The sequence below is a fragment of the Hippocampus bargibanti genome, linkage group LG13, assembly GCF_051943395.1.
Source record: "Hippocampus bargibanti isolate YZ-2025 linkage group LG13, ASM5194339v1, whole genome shotgun sequence".
NCBI lineage: Eukaryota > Metazoa > Chordata > Actinopteri > Syngnathiformes > Syngnathidae > Hippocampus > Hippocampus bargibanti.
Window position 1 is genome coordinate 15,858,489 of NC_142746.1, and position 8,317 is coordinate 15,866,805.

Genomic DNA, 8,317 nt, shown 5'->3' on the forward strand with positions numbered 1-8,317 from the left:
TTGATGTGGGTGGACATGCAAATCAATATTTCACATCATCAGCGGTGGTTGGTGGAGCAACGAGGCACAACCCATGTCAGATGTGATTTGGACCATATGAGAAACCAGGTCTCACCAATGTGGACAGCATTTGTTTTGCCACATTCATTCTTTCAAAATTGTGCCTCGGCTAACGGGAAGATAGTTCAACAAAATGACATCATGACAGAATTATTTTTGATGCCGTTTGGATAGAGTGGATAAATACAAAACATGCTGTCCTTGATCAAAGGTACAGTATATGTAAATATTGGATTGTATTTGTTGAACAAACCGATGTTCAGCAATGTCATAACACGGGCATGTTTGATGCAGCTCGGCAGCAACATTTTGAGCAAACATGTCATTCAGCTGTAAATTGCAGTACACCCAAAGTGACCTTGTGAAAAGGGGGCGGGGAACAAGGCTTGATGGTGTAATTCATCTCAACATGGCACAGATATATTTCCCGTCATCATAATCAAATTATTTGCAATGCTCATTTTAGGTAATTTCCTGTCCATGACGATTTACTACGCAAAGCCACGTTTTGTTGCGCATATCATTTTATTTAAACATAGCTATTGCCCAAATGGAAGACAAGTAGGTATTCATGTGGCACCGTAAAATCTCCGTCCTTGAATGACTTTCACCTCCGCACCATGCTCCCCCAAGGAGACATGTCTTAGCATAATTCGGAGAGCTTAGAAGTCATTGATATGTGCTCCCTCCGCTCTGACAAGCCCACCCTTCCAGGCAAAGAAGTCCCCCTTCCTCTTTGTCGGTTTATTGCCTGTATGTTGCCAAGTCTGTGCCGTGCCAGATTTGCCACCCTTGACCATGAACCCTGTTTCTGTCACACTACCCCTCCCCGAGACAGACTGTACCAGACTCTTGCAGTAGTCATACCGACATTAAACATCCTTATTGGATATGATACGTCGCTGGAAGAAACAGCATTGTCGCTTGCTGACATCATTTTAATCCATGAAGACAGCGTATACGAATATCTTGCAATATGTCTCTTGTGCGTGTATGTCTTTGTCTCTCGTTTGCCATGTATGGGTATAAAAAGGCAAGGTCAAATCTATCCCTACAGTCCCAGCTGGCAGCAATCCAGTCACAGGGGTGCCTGTGAGTTGGAGATGTTTTCATGCTGGATGCACAATTTCTCCAGCGTTTACTCTCTTGTCCATCTGCATCACTGACAGTCGACCTGAGTGACATCAGCATGGCGCGAGCAGAGCAAAATACTTTTTTGGGGGAAGTTTGAGTCCAGGTTTAAGTTCAGGCATGTTCTTATTTTTATTCCATCATTTGTTCAAATCTTTGTTTGTGGGGAAAGCGAACTACTGTACACGTTGGCCATTTGACACCCTGGACTGTGTGACAAAAAGCTCAGTGACTGACAAACAACAAGACAGCGGTTTATCAAACAAAATATGTCAGAACAGATTTTCGATAAATAATTCTTTTTATGTGGATTCAACAAATGGAAGGAAGTATTTTCCAAAGCAAGTCTTTAACTCATTCACTGCCAGAAGTGCAAAAATGTGTCCACTTCAGTGCCAGGGTTTTTGTCATTTTCACTGACATTCCAAGACCTACAGAATATTGAGTTTTAGGACTGCATAAACATGCAATGCCGCGTAATAAACCTTACACTCTCTTCTTCCATCAGAAAAAGAAGTTATTTCTTGAGTTACTGTATATGGGTCTGGAGTTACAGTATCTGAGCTTGAAATGCGGGCAGCCTTACAAAAGGCAAATGCAGCCCCCTCGTGGATGGGAAAAGATATTCCCGGAGATCTGGCTAGCGCTTTATCGGCACCTCCCGCAAGAAAAACCGAACCAAATTTGGGATTGGTACCCCACGTCATATTTTTGGGAATGGCAGTGAATGAGTTAATTGCCAACATCGCCACTCTACCATGGTCGCACCTCTTTTCCTTTTTGGAAATATTCGACAATTATAACGCATCTTGCCTGAACTTGATGCTCGTCTGCATGTTTTTGAGATCACGTGCGATCATACGAGAGCTTTGCCTTAAAGGACTTGATTTGAAACCGATGGCGGGGCGAAATCTTTGTGTATGTGTATTATTCTGTGGTTTGATTATCGGAGCAGACCAAGTGCACTCTGACTGATACTGTTAAACCGCATTTTCATCAGCATCTTTTTGTACAGACACTGTCACAGATTTGAAAAAATACAATAAAATATTTCAATATGTGTCCGTAGCCAGCCTAAATCACAAAAGACTTCATCAATGTGACACAGTGAGAGGACTCTCAGGAATGTGTATCAAATTGACTGAGGGTCCAACTAATCAATGTGGGGAAATAGATGTTGAAAACTGTAGCAGAAAATCAATTACAAATCCAGGTCCTGTCCCAAACTGGGGAGTAACCTTGACGTCCTTGGACGAGATAAAGAAACTGCAGTGAATGGGGAGTCTGAAATGTACCCAAGTACAATCCACGTAAAATCTAATGATTCCATTTATAAATGCAAAAAAAATATTGTAAACGTAACCCCACACGATGAAAAAAAGATGACCAAAAAATAAAACATGACAATGTGACATATATGAATAAGTAAATGTAACTGTAATGTATTGCTCAATTCCAGCTGATAAGATACAAGTAGTGTCAGCTCCTGTCATGAGCTGTAAAAAAAAAAAAAACAACAATAATAAAAAATGGAGAATCCCACACAGATATGAGGGACAGAATAAATAACTGTCAGAAAAGAAAAGTGACAGGTAAATCATCTTCGTAAAGGAGTGAGCGAGGAGGCTAATTCTCCAGGATGATGACGACCCTGTCATGCAGTGATGGTGTATGGTGCACTAAAGAAAAACATTAGGCGACACGACGGTGAAGGAAAGATGAATAGGGAAGATGAGTTGTTCTGCTGGAATGTTAAACCACGTACAAATAACAGCATTTGATTAAGATCAAACTGATTTGTAGCCTTGAACAAAATTTTAAAATAATAATTAATGTAGTGCTTTCAAAGAAATGTGAAAATTACTTAAGGAGTTGATTTTTGTTTAATTTAATGGAAAATATATTAAATAAAATGGTGAAAAAATTATAATGTGACAATAAAAAAATCTAAATATACATTCTTAAGACATTCATGTTGTTGCAACTTTCAGGCTTTTAACTCATTCACTGCCAGCCGTGCAAAAATGTGTCCACTCCAGTGCCAGGGTTTTTGTCATTGTCACTTGAATTCCATGACCCTCAGAATAGTGAGTATAAACATTCAATGCAGCATTAGAAATCTTTCATCTGAAAAAAAAAAGTTATTTCCTAAAATATATGGGTCTGGAGTTATATGAGCTCTAAATGAGGGCAGCTGTCCAAAATACAATGCAATGCATACATATTGGTTTACACTTTAACAACAGCTGAAGCTGGAACAAAGCTCTCACATGAAAAAAAAGAAATTATGCCCCTCAGTGGAATCGTGAAAACATTGCCAGAGGTCTGGCCAGCGCTTTATCAGCACCCAAGCAACAAAAAAAAAACAAAACCCGAACAAATTTGCGAATGGCGCTTTCCATCATATTTTCAATTCCCGACTAAATTTGTGAATGGCAGTAAATGAATTAAAATGAATCTCATTCCAACCTAAAAGTGGCTTTCATATGCCTTTTTTAAATCCAAACATATTCTGAAAATAATCGTGGATTACCAATATGTATTCAAACCTGTTTTACTACAGATTATAACAACTCACCCACATCACATACCGATGATAATCTCACGCAAACCTTCCTAGTGCCATTTTAATAAATAAATATTCCATTTAATAAAGGAAAGCAGAGCACAAAATTCAAAAACACTGCAGGGTCTGTGTGCCTGCGTAGCTTCTATTACATAAGGCCAGTATGTCTCTATCCTTGCAAACGTATCCTTACACCTGATGAGTGACCTGGTTTCATTTATCTCAAGAGACATCTGTGCACATGAAGATGCACGAAACGCCAGGCCTCCGTTTCCCCTCTTCCACCGCCTGTCATGGACTCAATCCTGCCTTTCGATGTGCACTCCTTAGGGGATGAATCGGAGAAGATGCGATGCGTCAACCTCACCGCTTTCTCTCTCTGGATGTATCATCCATCCATCCTTCCTAATATTTTGTCGTACATTTTTTTTCCTCCTGCTGAGATTAGCTCTCATGTTCTTCTCTTCCACATGCTGACTTTGTGCACGCGTCTGTGTCTCTTTTTATCTCTACCAACCCCCCTTGAGCTCCCACGCCTCTCTCACTCTTGTCTTGGTATAGTGCAGCAGCTTTCAGAGCTGAGGGACGCCCGTGATTAGGACAGAAGAGAACTGGCGGTATAAGACAGAGGCAAAACCCAGAACTGGGTCATCATTGTTTCTCCGCAAGACTCTCCAGATGAAAAGCTGGAAAATAAGCACTGAAAACTATGCACAGTACAGCAACGTCAGACCGAGACATTTCTGGGTCTCTGCATGAATAAATAAATAAACAAAAAGACTCATTGCAAACGAGGCTGTGCTCAAAAATGGAATTTAATGTATGATCTGACTAAACCGGACTGCAAACCCCTTTTCTCATCTCTGAATCCTTCAACGTAATCATCAACCATGAGTCTATTCAATGGCAGTTCTGGAAAATATACACTGGCTATGAAACACAAAATCCATTGCTTGTCAAACGGTTCTGAATGTTTTGCCACTGAGTAACGTTTTTTTTTCTCTGAGTCTTTACTTCTTGTCCACTGCAATCATCTCTCTTGTGGCATTGCAGCCCTTTAACAGCCACTCTGACAGTCTCTGTCCCACTGGCCAACCATTCAGCACTTATCATGTGCACCATTTCCTCACATCGGTGCCCTCTGTGCGATTCTTCCATCTCCTCCTTGTCACAACGCCTTCAGCCACTCCCCGTGAAGCCATTTTGATTGCCGTGCAGTGAAGAGACTTTTTTGCATGTCACCTTTTCAATGCGTTTCAGTCCCAAAATATAATCGAACACCGAACCTCGGTATGCACGTACCGATAATCACATCGTGCATCTCTTCTACCTTTCTCAGGGCAACTTGAAGTCGTTCGTGAACCCGCATTGACGAGAGGCTGATTTTAGGGTGTGCTTCTGCCCCCCTAAAATATTCACAAACCTCCCTAAATAATTTGCTGGTTTTAATTTAAATTAAAACCCTGTACCGACCAGGCACATGGAGAACACGCAAATGCCACACAAAGGTCGGATCCCTAATCGAATCCTTGACCTATTGACCTATTAGTTTTCAATGACAGGGCTTTTTTAATTGGCACTGACAGTAAAATTCCGAGTGCTTTACTGCCACCTAGTGTATGTAACTTGACTTGGAGGGAGAAAACAGAATGGCGATAGACCAGTCATATCTTGATATGCCTTGAGCGCCTTTCAGTTTGTCTGTCTGCACATTTATTTTCTGTATACAAATGTATGTATGTCTGTATTCATATTTAAATGTGTAAAACATATAAATATACAGTATATTGTCCTTGTTGAGTAGGGAATGGTGGTCGGCTGCTAATCAAATCTGTCTCATGATGCAGAAGTCAGGGGTTCTGGACACCGCTTGCATATGCTCCTCATACCCGGTCCTCCCATATTCCAAAAACATGCATCTTCAAAACAAATCTTTCATATGTGTCTTTACTTCTACTGATGGATTTGTTCATACCATTATTGTTACTCCATCTTAAATTATCCTGAGACTATCTATTTTTCTACACTTATTATGGCGGGGATATTTTTTCATATTGTTTCAAAGCTTTTTAATGGACACAGACTTGGGACATGTTGTGCTCTGTATTTTAACAACAACATCCTACATATTGAATAATACCTTTCGCTGACCTTTCTCAGCCATTGCTTGCCGGAATTGAAGTGGAAGGAAATTTTGCCAACATACAGTCTTCATCTCACACACAGAGCACGTCTCATACTTAACTTTAATGGCTTTTTTCATTAGCCTTTTAACTATGTTGCACACGGAGTATCACAGTGGAACTCTGCTGCTGTAAATTGTTTCAATGCCTGATCAAGTCGATATAGTTTATATTCATTTTAGTTGATTTAAACCTTGATTAGCCCACGGTGCACTCACCCTTCAGACATATTTCCCTATGAAGTTTACCTGTAATGCAATGTCATGAAAAATTGCGGAATGATTGTGACATTAAAATTGCTGGGATCGCCTCCAACATGCCCGCAACCCTTGTGAGGTTTCACTCGATGATGTTCAAGACATTTTTGCTTTTTAAGCACTAGTTATTACCATTAAAAATAAATACAATAATTGTATGCGTTTATTTCGTTATGTACACTTCATATGATAATATGGTTACGGTCTTTGCAACATTGTCCACCTGCTGTTTACTGGACATTTATGATATGTGTTGGAAAAAGATCCAGGAATGATATCTCAAAAAGTTTTCCCCTTCTAAGTAATGCCCTCGAAGTGAAACTTACACTTATTACCATTAAAAATAAATACAATAATTGTATGCGTTTATTTCGTTATGTACACTTCATATGATAATATGGTTACGGTCTTTGCAACATTGTCCACCTGCTGTTTACTGGACATTTATGATATGTGTTGGAAAAAGATCCAGGAATGATATCTCAAAAAGTTTTCCCCTTCTAAGTAATGCCCTCGAAGTGAAACTTACATTTTCATCCTTTCCATGCCTTCTTTTCAATTGATGTACCCCTCAATCCTGACAAAAAGGAAAAATATCACACGAAGCAATGTTGGGTGAAAGGGAGGTTGATTCAGAAGGTTGATACTCATCTAGACGATGAAAAGTTGGATGGTTAAGTACCCCACTCATGGTGTTTTTACTTTATTTTTTTTTAAGCATCAATATTTTTGGCACCCCTGTCCTTAAAGGTTTGTCACTTTTGCAAAGCAATTCTTTTCAAAGTAATTAATTTGGGTCAATTTGACGACTGGAGCTATTCAAATACATCAAACTTATATGTATGATGGGCTAAAATTATACGCAATAGAGTTCCTTGATAATGAACCCGAGTGGTCTTTTTAGGGACGGTGTCTGTGCTATGAGCCAGTAGATGGCAGTATATCATCAGGTTGTGTGGCTTTGCAACGTTATGCAGTAATAACGCAGGAGGGACAGAGGTCATATATCATAGTACATCTGTCCAGGAGTGGGTCAACACATAAATATCTCCTGGGACTGGGACTTAAGTACCTTGTGGAGCTACTTAGAGTGAGATTTGCCAGAGGAAAGGATAAAAGTCCCACTTCCACCACAGCAAAATGAAATCCAAAACCCCTGGGATTTGACAGTGACTCAACCCCCCTCCTAACCCCACCACCACCATCCAAGCACAAAATCATTACTCAAATGATTTTTTTATAAAAACAACATGATTATGCTACACTCTAACTGCTTTGATAAATAGTGAGACAATTAACTAACATAAGACTTTGACATGTCTTTAAGCCCTTTTGGGGAAATCAGTTACTGTGGTGGACAGCTTATCGTGTAATCACGTTACTCGTTATCATTATTGGTCTATGAAAGCGTTAAAGGAGTTATCATGTCATCATATCACACAATTTAAACTGTTTCTAATGTAACTTGTCTGCAATTCATCAAAGGTACTCATCTTCAAACCAACTGTGGAGATGGTGTTATTACAATTCTATAAATGTGTCCTGGTCATGTTGACACGTAGCCATTTACTCTTACATGTAAATGGACTGTTATGATTTTATAGATGGGCCTATAACTAGTAGCGGGAAATCTTTGGATGAGTAATGTCAGTGTCTGCTTCAACGATCCGTATATTCTAATTTAAGACTATGTGTATGGTTGGTGTTTTGTGGACAGGTATTCCCTTTCTCAAAATCAGACCTGCATGCATTTTCTCTCTCTTCCACTTCAAACAGATGTGAGGCACCCTGAACTGTCCAGGAGCGGGATGAGAGTTGAGGTGGTGCAAGGACTGAAAGAAGAAAGCTTTGGGGGGGGGGATCTCAGGAGTGAGCAGCTGCGACTGATAGTTTGAGAGGAGAAATGCAGCTTTAGTGAACTCACATCAGAGCTTATCGGTGTGCGCTGGATGTTGATGCTGAGGCCGTTAAGGCGAACCAGATGTAGTACAGGTTGCGCAGTGCCACTACGTGTTAGGTACAGCTCGGGTCAACCAGAGGTGTCTTGGCAGGAGAATGAGAGGAGGCTCATGTTCATTTAAATGTGCTGCAGATGTTGCTAACTAAGGTGTACTGTATAA